Here is a 14,032-nt window from a genome sequence, read left to right as displayed (position 1 = left end):
GATATATGGCTAACCAATGCAGATCAAAGGGAAATCAAGGAAATCAAGGGTTTAATAAAGTAATTCAGAAGAACAATATTGTTTGTTATGCATGCAACAAGGTTGGACATATTGATAAATATTGCAGAAGTAAGAACCCACCAGCAACTAATGGAAATCCAGATGAGAAGGGAGAGGCAAAAGTGAAAGACATCAAAAAATAACATGAGAAAATATGGGTAAGAAGATCGGATACACCACAAGCAAATCACCCGGTAGAGTCATCGGGTCCTACACCGGCAGAAGACACAACTAGTAACTAAGGCACTCTACCTTAGGGGTAGGAAAATAATTGAAGATCATGCGAATACCCTGGATTGGATTTGTAGTCAGAGAATTTTGATTGCGGATAGGTGCTCAAGAAATTTCAGTTGTTTATCGAAATCTACTTGCAGACTATGCGACTCGGTAATACTTCCCGACAACATTTATGACAGTGAAAAATTAGGGTAAACAACGATAAAAGGGAAAAGTAAAGTTATTTTCTTCACACAGTGATCGAGCGATTCAGATTCCAAGGCGATTTGTGCAAGCACTTTATCTTCAAAAGTGATTTCATCTCTCGACAGTGTTTTGAGGTATTTTTCGTTTGCAGAAACCCTGGTTTCTGTATCTAGTTATCATGGCTTCTTCATTAAACATCGACACTCCTTTGGTGGTGGAAATAAAAAACTGCCCCTGTCCTATTTTAAGGAAGTATCCTTTCAAGTCACTTTTGGATGAACCTTTGAGAGCATTTTCGAGCGTTTGCCATGGTATTCTTTACACAGAAGATATTAGGGCATACATTCACTACAATATTGAGGAGCTCAGATTATATGAGTTGTCCTGTGTTTTCACAGAAAAACTAATCACTAACAACCAGATGAAACCGGAATTTGCTCACTTGTAGAGGAAGGGTTTCACGCAATTCATGGATTTTCCCACTTTTGATGAGGCGGAATGGGTCCGATACGTTTTGAGCAGCATTCATGGAGAGTTTATCTGGTTGGACTGGTCATACAAGATTACAGAGGAAGTGATCAAGAATGTCACCTATTTACATAAGGCTAGAGGTGTACCCAGCCCTAGGTGCAAGCTTTCTAATACTGAACTCAACAAACTCACCGACGCTACTTTTGATGGATGATCTATGAGGGTTGATGATGTGAGGGATGTTGATGTTGACTTTGTCGTGATGATTATTGGTTACAAGGTCTACCAATCTAACCAACTGAACTCTGTCTCCAAAAATAATATATTGGTTGCTCATCAAATGGTTAAGGAGGATGCACACTTTAATATTTGCAATGTAATGCTGAAAGAACTCATGAAAAACCTCCAGAAAATCAAACAAGACAAGAAAAATACTTTTCAGTATGGCTCTTTTGTTAGATCTATCTGGTATTTTACTTTTTGGGCACTGTTTCCAGTTTCGAAAAGATTCAATGGGATTTTGACCTCCCGATAGCAACTCAAATAGGTTAAACTTTGGATAGGCAAGGAGATAAGCTAAGTAGGCTAATTTATGGGAATTTTTCAAGACTTTCCAAGAAGAAATAAAAAACAGATCTAGAATTCCTAAATCAATAGTAGAAAATTATAAGGATACTATATGTTTTATGGTTAATAAAGATGAATGCATGATGGAAGCTGTTCAGCCCTTAATTATATGGATCATGCCTATGGGCTATGAGGTGGATGAGGCCACACTGGATGCCTATGCACAACACTTACTGCAGGCACCAGTAGATGAAAAAGAAGAAAATTTTGGCACAGCCCAAGAAAAAGGGCTTAAGGTTCACCAAGAGCAAGTTGCACTGGCAATTACAAAGAAAATGACTAAAGTTGCAGCGGAATCTCTTATAGGTGAAGGACATGACCAGGCAAAAGTTGAACAGAAAGTTAAAATTCTTGAAGCTCGTAGGAAAGAAGAGATGAAGCTGAAGAGGAAAGAGGAAAGGGAAGCCCAGAAGGAATCTTAGGCCACTCCCAATGTGGTCCCGAAACAAACAGAAACTTCCAAGAAACCAGAAGCATCATCCACTGAGTATGCTAGTCCTAAACCGGTTGAGCCTACAAAGAAAAAGCAGAAGACTACCCAGAAATACATGACTGTTTCTTCGGAAGAAACACAATCAGAAGAGGGTATAAAGGAAATTCCTAAGAAGAAACCTAAGTAGTGAGGGAGAAGCAGGAGGAGCAAAAGAAAGAACCTATTAAGGAGACTCCCCGAAAGTCCAAAATAACAATTGTACACAAGCGCAAACCCAAGTCAGATGAGCGGCTCAAACTGGAAGCCAAGAGAAAAACCAGTAAGAAGCAATTGGACGCTCAGGATCTAATTGATCAAATTATTGATGATGAGAACTTAGATAACATTTCTTTAATCTTTGATGGATTTGAGGAGAAGGACAAAAAGAAAATTGAGGAAGCAATTCTTTTATATCTTGATTCTTTTAGTAGGGCATTGATTGAACTTGAGAAAATTTTGCCTAAAGAGTTGTATGACAAGCTAGAGGCCAGAAAATTACATGCTCAAACTCTAGAACGATAGATAAAAGAGATAGGATTGGTTAATCTATGTCCCATAATAATCCCTCCAGAGATGGTCGATCTGATTATTAAAACCGGCTCATCTGAATTCAACCCTAAGCATAGAATAAACAACCTAATGTTGGAAAGGTTTGAGGAGATTATGAAGGAAACTGTAGATATTTGGGTAAGGATTCTTTTGAGTTTGGGTTATGAACTGAGCCCTAGTTTTGTACAGTCTCAAAATATTCAGTTGCCAAAAGCTCAGCAATAGGCAGAACAACCAAGAGTAAATATTGAGCAACCGGCTAGCACTCCACTGGCTACCACTGTACCGGTTAGTGAGTCAAATTTTACAACAGAGGATTTATCGACAGATAATGTACAAAATGTAGAAGACACATAGGTACATGTACATAAGGACACAGATAATAAGGGTGTAGAGGAAGTTCGGGATCCGGATAGGGCACCAAGTGGTGAAGCCTCCAGTGCACAAGAGATAAAGGATTCTAATGTTACCTCTCCGACAGACAAGGGTAAGGAGACTGTGGCAGATATCTCTTCTAGCTTGGAAATTGACACTTCAGCTATAGCCAAAGGGAACTTGTCACAACTTTCTATCAGTTTTGACAAACGCTATCACAAGATGTCACCGACTGAGAAAATTTTGGTGGTAGTAGCACTTCAAACACAGGCAACCCAGGAGTTGGCTCAGGAAGAGTCAAAGACAAAAAATTAATTGAACATAGTTTTGAAGTTTTGAACCAGTTAGTACTAGAATTTCAAGCACAAGAGAGCACAAGCTCATCTGGTAAATTGGAGGAGATCATTAATTTTATTCCTAAGCACTATGATTCTTTACTGAAAATTTCACTGACATAGGCCAAAGACAAATTTGTTGAGGCCCGAAACCAGACATTTTTGCAGATGATTGAGTTTGACAAGGGTAAACTCCAAACTTGCTTGCAATCCATTGATGCAACATTGGTGGAGGGAGGTAGTGTATATAAGACTTGTCTAGATTTTGATAATCTCACATCATCCATAGACAAGCAATTGTCAGATTGTAGGAACAATTTAATTTAGATTTCTAATTCTTACAACCCGACAGTCAATCTTACAAGTTCTTTGGATGGTCCAATTTTGGTAGTTATGGATCAAATTTTCAAATTGGAGAAGGATAGGGACAACATAATAATGAGAGCAAATGAGCTCTGGAATCTCATTGGTCCCCGGTTGGATAATTTATTGTTTCATAAGATTGAATGCATTGCTAACATGTAGAATGAGGATTCCACTACATCAGAGGAAATTGAATATTATGCCAGTCTCTTGAATGGATTCATCTCCATTCTTGACTCCCTTAACCAAGGTTGGGATACCTACTTTTCATTTTTGAAGAATATGTATGTAGACATTTTGAAATTTGTATAGAACCAGCCTATGTTCATAATTGTACATAATTCTTTGTTGGCACCCCGCTTTGTCATTGATGTCAAAGGGGGAGGAATAAAGTGAAAAATATATATAGTTCTCAAGGGGAGCATCAGATGCATATAGAAAATTCATGTACAGGTCAATAGGATGTGCAGATTCAGTGACATCACCATTTTTCACATGAGTGTTTCCATCAATACCAAAGGGGGAGATTGTTAGCAATTGACACTCATTCGGTAAGGGTTAATGACAATTTGGGTTGTCATTGATGGCAACTCATCTCCAGATGTAAATATTCTATCAGGATTCGTTACTTTTTTTTATTTGGGTTAATCGACATTCAATACATTTAACTAGCATTCACTTTGCTTCACAACCGACTAAGTCCCGATCCCAGTAATCGATCCCTGTAATGTGTATTTGGAACTCGATAATGGATAGGGCCCGACTAGGAGATCTTATGGCCTCGATTATTTATTTCATAGAATTTATGGTAATGTGTGAAGGCCGACATGATCATTGGGATTATGTTTGAAATTCATTATGATCTAGTAGCCGATAGGTTTATACTTTTCATTGAAGCCGACATGGTGGAAATTAGAAGGATATTTAAGGAAATCCTTTCAACGATAGATTATACAAGTTTTTGAAATGCAAATTTTGGTTGCAATTATTCAGGGATTATTGGTATGCATTTTGGTCAGTGATTAGAAGCTTTTGTGTGCAGATTCACGTGCACAGCCTAATCGGTAGCAGAACAGGGCAAAACAGAGCATCAACAAACTGGTACATAGTGAAGGTTATCAGAACATGAACTGGAACTTATCTAGCATGGTCAGATGCATCTTATAATTTTATTCTTCTTTTAATTACTTTGTAATGCTTTGTAAGTCAGTGAGACTTCTCATTCTGTGTTGAGTAGTGAACTCTAGGCAGTTGGCCCGATTCATGTAATATTTGTATACCTTGATCAAGTATACAAATATTGTGGGTATCATCCTCACCGTGGTTTTTCCCTTTGCAAGTTTTCCACATATAAATATTGGTGTTATGGTGTTGCCTCTTTATGTGGTATTTGGTGTATGCACTTTAATTTTATTTATTGTTAACCGGTTAATAAGCAACACATTCAAAACTAACATTACCGGTAGAAAACTGATTTGACACCCCTCCCCCCCCCCCTCTTAGTGTTCTTGGATTCCAACAGTAGTCCTCTCTCAAAGTCCTACAAGTGTTAGTACACAACATAATAATAACAATAAATGAGAAATAATAGCTTTACTCTAACACAATTGTAAATCATAGTTTGTTTCACAATAACTCTTTTGATAGTTTATTTTGATAAGATGGATGATCATAAGCTTTGTTAAGCCTTTGTAAAGGAAAAGGGGGTCATGTTTAAGAAACTAACACCTTTCCAAAATAACCACTTGGGGTCATGCCAACAACAAGGTCATGTTCCACCATATCACAAGGTCAACATTTGAATCTTGAACTTTGGTGTCTTTTATTGGGGACACTAATGCTAGGTGTTATAGTCCTAGCATATTTTATGCTTCAAAGGGCCCAATAATAGGGAACTTAACCAATTTTCCCGAAAAGGAGCCAAAACAAGCACATTTAAACATGATTTGGTGCACACGCCAAAATGAGTACTAAACCTAGTGTGAAATTGTGAGCGGCCCAACAATGTATGAGGCTACACCATTCATTGAAAAAATTCCTAATGGAAATAAACTTCTATCTAGATAGACAAAGAAGATAGTTATATTATTGTTTGTTTTCCTCATCTTTCAATGCTTTAACCATGTCTACATTGGAAGAAATGGAAAGAGCATTCAAGGGAGAAGTATGTCTTCCAACTCCTCCAAGAAGCTTTCCTTAGACGTTGTTGTCGCCTGCAAGTCTTCCACTATTGCTACAGTCATAGTTAATAAGAGAGTATAAGGTACACCCTGGAAGGAGATCAAAGCCTTCATCCACACTTCCTTGTATGACCTCTTACCCATAGCCTTGGAATGCTTGTAACCGAGATCAAGCCCGCACTTAAATCTTGCCACTAGCCAAATAAAATGATAAATAAATAAGGGTGGTAGAGCAATTAAAATTAAATAAAAGAAACGATAATAAAAAAAATAGTCAAAGCTAGCCAAAACCTGCAAGCACCTTAGAAAGTAATACACAAAACTTTTTGAAGAGATAAAGTGATCAAACATGGGTCTTAGAGTGCACTAGAAGTATATTGAAGGCAAGCCGACCATCAAGTTCACATCCTCCTCATAGAGCATTATAATTATCCCAGTTTTTGTGCAAGGGAATTCCCGATTTGTGGATTTTGTACTTAGTATTTTAGTAAATTAACATTTTTATTCCCAAACCATATTAATGTAAGGAAATTTTTGAAGTAGATTTTTAAAATTTACACATTGATTAAGCATAAAATGTCATATGCAATAACATATATTTATCCAACTATCTACATGAACAAATCATCTTGTTCCATGTAGTATGTTTATGATATACTTAGTCTACTACATAAAATTTTCAACTTAAAAGAGAGTTAATATAATGATAATACAGTCCAAGAATGCTTTGTGTTTTGTTTGTCTATCAATTATTTTTTTTAAATGGAATATTTGTAAAAGGTCCTCTTTATTCTTAATTAACAAAATAAAATTAAAATTGTGATACTTGGAAAATTCTTAACTTGAATTTCTTTAACACTCACTTCTAACATTTGTGGAAATAATTGATTAGTTGGTTGTTGAATTAAAATGGTATATTAATTAGCAATTCAGAACTGCATTCAAGTATTTAAATCCAAAATATGATTCACTATCTAGGTGATAAGAACTACCAAAGGACATCCTTAGATACACATTCAACAAATAAGTCAGTCACGAACCTTTAAAAGCATAAAATTTTACATGTCAAAATTAATCCTTAAATGCACAAAAGTTGGCAAATTAACCTCATGATTATAAATTACTCAAACTATCCAGACCATTGATAGTTGCAAAATTAATAGTTGTCACACCATATATGATATTGATGACACTAGTATGTCTAGCTAGTCATGAACTCGAGCAAGTAACTTATATTTCCAAAAAATATAAATAAAATTGCCTTAAGTATCTCAAACTTATTGTCAAGCATATTATTGAAGACAATGTATATGCACTTGAAGCTCTATTTAATGCACCCCAAGCTCTTTGAATTAATATTTATGTTACATTTTTGAAAATTTGACCCACTTTAGTGAACATTGTACTTTTTGTGTTCACCTCACTACAACATTAGGGACATACATACAAGTTAAAATAAATATTTTTTTGACTTTTGAGGATCCTTAATATATAGAGAAAAAATAAACTTGAATAAGAGAGAATCAAGAAGAAGAATATTTTGATATAAATATTAGTTAACCAAAAAATAAAATCAAATAGAAAAAAAAAAGTCTACTTATGTTGTTTCTTTAGATATCAACCAAAAGAATATAATCAATGAGGTGAGATATATATCTTGAAAAGTGATCACCTAATTGAAGGCTTAGAGAAAAGTATACAAAAGAATGGTAATAGTTTCAATGTAATATTACCATAAAAAATGGGTTCGATACATTAACATATAAATTTATATTACTCACAAGAGTTGGTAGTGTTTTTGATTAAGGTAAAAACAGGTTTTGAAGGGGCCCCGAAACTCTTTACAAACAGAACTTAACAAATATAGCAATAAGAGACAAAAAGGAACAAACCAACGAAAAGCCAGCAAAAAACCATAGAGAACCGGCTAAAGCCCCACAAAGCCAGCAAAACCAGCCAGACCCAAGAGAAGAAAGTAATTGATTTTTTTCAGGGCATTAGCCAAGGTATTGCTAATCCCATACAGTTCTTTGATATTTTCCCTAAGATTAGGGATATCCTTAGCAGAAGCAGCCACAACTTTCTTGACACTTGCCCTGGTCCTCTTAGCAGCACCAGCTAAAGTAGCTTCACCACTGCCAATCTCGAAAGTATCTTCATCCATGTCAAGGTCCACCACCGGTTTAGGAGAACTGGAATTATCAAAGACCTTAGCAATATCCTCCAAATTTTTAGTGACAGCTGACAGGATATTCGGGATAATGCCCAACAAATTTTTCATCACCACACTCCCTTCTTCCAACGATTTAACCTTCTCCTCTTAATGGGAAGTAAGTAGAGGAAATCTAATCAAAGAGGGTGAGATTTATGTCTTGAAAAGTGGTCACTTATTCAAAGGCCTAGAGATAGACATGCATGAGCATAAAAATAATTTCAATGTAATGTTACTACAAAAAGAATGGGTTTAATACTATTGGTGTAATTAATTCTGTAGCATAGGAAATAGGAAATCATCACAAACATTATAAAAACTAATCTAGCTCAATCACGAAAGCTTATTGCAATGATCTATCCTAGTTACATCCAATAAAGACATAAAGATAAGACATTCAAAAGTAAATACTATGCAAACCATATGCAGATCTGAATGCTTCCTTCATGCGGCTCCATTGTTCTTCTTTCCTCTTCAAATAGTTTGGTTGTGGATCTCACCTACAAGTGCACATACATGATTGAAAGCAAGTAGGTAAGAAAATTGCTCAAAAGTACTCGAAGCGTGATTGATTAGAAATTCGATAATCTGATTAGGGGCCCAAAATGCGATCAATTGGGGATCTTGATTGAAGAAACTCATCCAATTTATAGATAAATTGGAGAAATGATCAAATTAGCATGACAGTGATTCGAATAGAAATTCAAATCAAGAATAGCAAAGTTATGACAAGTGTATGACAAATTGCTATGCAAGGATTTATGACATGAATTTGAAATAGAAATAGACATTTAGGAATTTAGGAGAAATTAGAAAATTAGGTTAGAAATGATGACTTGGAAATTAGGAAATTGATGCAAATTAGGTAAATTAATTAATAATTTCTCATTCATTAATTAATTTACAAAAATAGGAGGAATTAATTAGCCAATTAAATAAACATTTAATTGTGACAAGAAGACTTAGGATAAATAAATAAATTATTTAACCTAAAGGGAAAATGCCAAACAAGATTAAATGAATAAATCATAAAACCTTGGAAGATGAATTAGAAATGCAAAGATGACAATTAGGTCTTGACAAAGGATAATTGATATCGATTCGATCATGATTTTGGATTGATAAATGATTTGATTCATAAATGCGCCAATTGACGAGGAACAATGACTAATTGATTCAAATTGACATGATTGAAAAGGATGACGATCGATGTCAAATCGATCGTAAAACGACGAGATTGACAAGTTGATAAGAGATTGACAAGATCGACCAAAATCATGATTAAAGATTGTTATCGACAAGACCAAATTCAAAAGCGAGACAAATGAAGAATGCAGAAGAAAGACTCGATGCTCGCAAATGATAAAGACCAAGTGTGTGACATAGGAGAAATGTTAATGCGATGCAAAAACCTAAAATGAGGCAATGCGCAAATGTTAAAGTACGATTCCGCAAGCGTTGACCATTTTTAGGTGTCTACAAATTCATTTTGGATATAATTACACTTTACTTAAGTTTACTTAGGTACATGCATAGCATTTTAGTTTGCATACGAGACACTTCAGGAGATGTGCTTACATTGGGAGTGTGTATGTAGGAGAATTTTCACCTTTTATGGTGTGATCTTGTTGTTACATTCCACCTTTGGTGGGTGATCCACCTCATGTGGAATATTTTACTATTTATCCTACCTACCCCTACCTATCCTTTCATCTCATTGAGCCACATGCCATCATTGTGTGCTCTCATCTCTTAGCCTTGCCTTTATAAGAAGGCTCATCTACATTGTATGTAACAACTTCTTGTAATGATCCAATTGATCAACATTTTGCATCACTGATAGGAATACAGTTTATTCTTGTCACATTTTGTTATCTCTTATTTGTGCTTTCCATTGCCTCTAGATCTTGGCAAAATCTCACATGGTATCAGAGCCATTAGAGTGCCATTGGTTTGCCAATTGAGAGAAATTTGGGGTTTTTCATTTTGGAGCTTTCTATTGCAAGTTATTATTGGAGCTTGTTGGGTCAATTTTGAGCTCACCATTGGATTGGGGAGGTTCGAGAAAGTCAGAATCGCCTTTTATTTCATCCAAATCCGACATCTGAGGCCAAATCTAGAGCCATTTGAAGGTGGAGGGTGGTGACTTGTCCCGGCAGCGATCTACAATTTTGGAGCATTTTTAGTCAAATCCATCATCGCCATTGCGCTCAGAAGGTCCAAAAACCTCAAGATCGCCTATCCATTCACCAAAATCCAAGTATTTTACCCGGAGTTGAAAAAAAAAATCCCCCTCCCAGACTTGCTGTACGGATGTCTTTATTGCAGGGCTAAAAAAAAATTTTTAAATTATTTTCTGTTTTATTAATTTTTCAGAAATTAAAAAAATTTAAATACATATGTGGGGGGTAATTTGCTTTTTTTGGGTTTTTTAAAATAAAAATAAAAATAAAATTGTTTTGGCGGGGGGGGGGGCGGGGGTCTTTTATTACAGGCCCCGCAAGCCTTGTTGTTCGCAGGTACCTGCGGTCCTACCGCAGGGTACACCTATGGCTCCCCGCAGGCCCTGCGGGTATTGCAGGGTACACCTGCAAACACCCGTAGGCTCTGCTATGCAGAGTACTTGCGGGTGATGCAGGATGCCCTGCGGACACCCATAGGCTTTGCTACGCTACGCAGGGTACTTGCGGGTGATGCAGGATGCCCTGCGGACCCCGCAGGGGCTTTTTAAAAAAAAATTAAATTAATTTTTTTTAAAAGTTTTTTAATTAAAAGCTAAATAATGTTTTTAATTAGATATATTAATTTGTGTTTTTCATTAAGTTTTTTAAATAATTTTTTTTTTTTTATCGATAGTTTTTTAAATAATTTTTTTAATATGTTTTGTTTTTTATTTTTTTTATTTTTCAAAAAATCAAAAATTCCTAAAAAATAATTATTTTTCTTTATTAATTTTTTAATAAAGTGTTTTTTCTTTAATACTTTTTTATTATTATTTTTTTTAGTTGAAAAATTCAAAAAAAATCATGTTTGGTTTTTTCTTTTTAATAAAGTTTTTTTTGGGCATTTTAATAAATTATTTTTATTAAGCTTCTAATTAAGTTTTTAGAAACAAAATTGTCATTTAATAAGCAAAAATGGGAACACAATTTTTTTCTTGTCTACCATACCTGTCTTGCAGCGCTTCCAACCAATAGCCAAGGGGGGGGGCTATTGCTCCTATATTTTTCTTGGCGACATCCCAATTGGAGGCTCTTCATCTGCAGTATTCTACAGGGCTTCTTTGGTGGCATCATCTTCATGTTTCCATATTTGTATGCTCTTGCATGAGCAATGTTGTACTCGCACTATCATAAAATGTCACATCTCTTTGTATCTTGTCTTTGATGACATATTTGATGTAATCCTCTTGTACACATAGATTAAGAATATCTTGTGAGACTTGGTGCATGGCTCCAGTTGAGACTTAGATTGTACCCATTTGTGCATGGCTCCCGTGAGACTTTGATTGTACCAATATTTATGCTATTTACGAGTATCTAGTTGATGCTCAAAGCAGGTTGTATCCATGCCTGATCTTTCTCATGTTGCAGCAAATGATTCATCGTCATCGACTTGGTACCTGGTTTTGTCACACTTTGACATTATTGGTGTAGCATTGGCTCTCTTTCTTCCTTATGGGGAGTTATTTTGGTCAACATCACTAGACCATCTTTGCAGAAGATTTTACATTGGGGGGGGGGGGCTTCATGGTCTCTTCTTCTCTCTTATTCATCATTGAGAGCATTGTGTGCTTTCATCATCTCTCTTTTGGGGGGGAGTTTTTTCCCATGTGGTTTTTCTCTCTTTCTTCGTTTGTGAGAGAGTGCATTGGTTTGCATGCATTTGCATTTGTACATGGGTACCTAACATGGCCATGTAGTTGGGACCCATCTTGCATTGCTTAATTGCATTGTAGACTTAAGTGCATTCCCCTAAGTTGCACTAAAGGGAGGGTGTTAGTGTAATTAATTCATCTTGGATATAATTACACTTTACTTAAGTTTACTTAGGTACATGCATAACATTGTAGTTTGCATATGAGACACTTAGGGAGATGTGCTTACATTGGGAGTGTGTATGCAGGAGAATTCCCACCTTTTATGGTGTGATCTTGTTGTTACATTCCACCTTCAGTGGGTGATCCACCTCATGTGGAATATTTTACTATTTCTCCTACCTACCCTTTCATCTCATTGAGCCACATGTCATCATTGTGTGCTCTCTTGTCTCTTAGCCTTGCCTTTATAAGCAGACTCATCTACATAGTATGTAACAACAACTTGTAATGATCCAATTGATCAACATTTTGTATCATTGATAGGAATACAGTTTATTCTTGTCACATTTTGTTCTCTCTTATTTGTGCTTTCCATTGCCTCTAGATCTTGGCAAAATCTCACAAATACACTAGCATAAAAATATATATTGCTTACAAGAGTTGCTAGAGATGCTATTTCTCGAGAAAGAATACAAGAACTATAGGCATAGAGTTAATTTTATCTATAATCTCTTCTCTCTCTTAGAAGAATGGATAGAAGTAGAGAGACAACTAATTTTGCATGTTGTCCCTTGCTAGTTGTAGAAGAATGGGTCTATCCAGGGTTGTAAATTAAGCTTTTCCCTTCAAACATAACATGTCATTGTTAAATATATCAATATCAAAAACTCTTAGATGCATAAAAGTTGACAATTTAATAGTTGTCACATAATCTATGCATTGATTACACTTGCAGGACGAGCTAGCATGAACTCAAATAAGTAATTTATAGTTCCAACTGATATAAATAGAATTGTCTAAAGTAGCTTAAATTCATTACTAAACATATTATAGAAGGCAATGCACATGCACTCAAAGCTCTAAGTAATGCACCCCGAGCTCTTTACATGAATATGCATGTTACATGTTTGAAAATTTGACCCACTTTAGCAAACACAATACTTTTCATGGTCACCTCACCACAACATTAGGGACATACCCACAAGTTATAATAAATATTGTTTGACTTTCGAGGATTCTTAATTTATTGCAAATATTTCAACTTTAGTAAGAGAGAATCAACGAGAAGGATATTTTAATATAATAATAGTATTTAATTGAAAAACTAAATTAAATAAGTAAAAAAAATAGATCCACGTTTCTCGTTTCTTTGGAATATCACCCAAAGAAATATTATATAGAAAAACATGAATATTGAATACTAACTTGAAATTTAAATAAGACAAAAATACAACTACTTCATTAGTATTCAAATAAAACAAATATATCAGATCTATCACCATATATACCTACTAAGAACCAATAACTAATTGTAGAATTTAATATTTTAATAAGAGAAAAATACAACAATTTCATTATTATTCAAAAAAAACAAATATATCTAATCTATCACCACAAACACCTACCAAGAACCAATAACTAATTGTAGAAAAGACAACTTAGTTTAAATTTAAATATATAGACCTATATAATACTATTAAACTAAAAATAGAAATACTTAATATATACTTTTTTCCTTTTAATTAATTTTCCATTAAAACAACTTAATACATTCCATTACATCTAGGTTGGTGAACTACATGACTTTTGAGGACATTGAGAGCAAATATATAAATATTCTAAAAGTTGAGTGTGTAAATATTTTGTTTGAGTAGGAATGAATTGTAAGGATGAGGTCAAAATTCACAACGGAAGAAACTTGATCAGCAAGGATTTACTCTAGGTTTGCTTCTGGGTTGATCAGATGGGGTTCTTTAACTGTTATCGTGTTGTTCTCAAATTTGGGTCCCATAGACTGTTTGGTCTCCTGGACATCATTAAAAATCTTCATTCACTCATTCATTCCATTAAAAAAATTCAACAGAATCTGTAGAGAACGGTAAAAATTGGAGAAAGGATCTAATAGATGAAAACCCTAACTCTACA

The sequence above is a fragment of the Cryptomeria japonica genome, chromosome 1 (assembly GCF_030272615.1).
Source record: "Cryptomeria japonica chromosome 1, Sugi_1.0, whole genome shotgun sequence".
Lineage (NCBI taxonomy): Eukaryota > Viridiplantae > Streptophyta > Pinopsida > Cupressales > Cupressaceae > Cryptomeria > Cryptomeria japonica.
The sequence above is the reverse complement of the archived record's forward strand: the minus strand, read 5'-3'. Positions refer to the sequence as shown.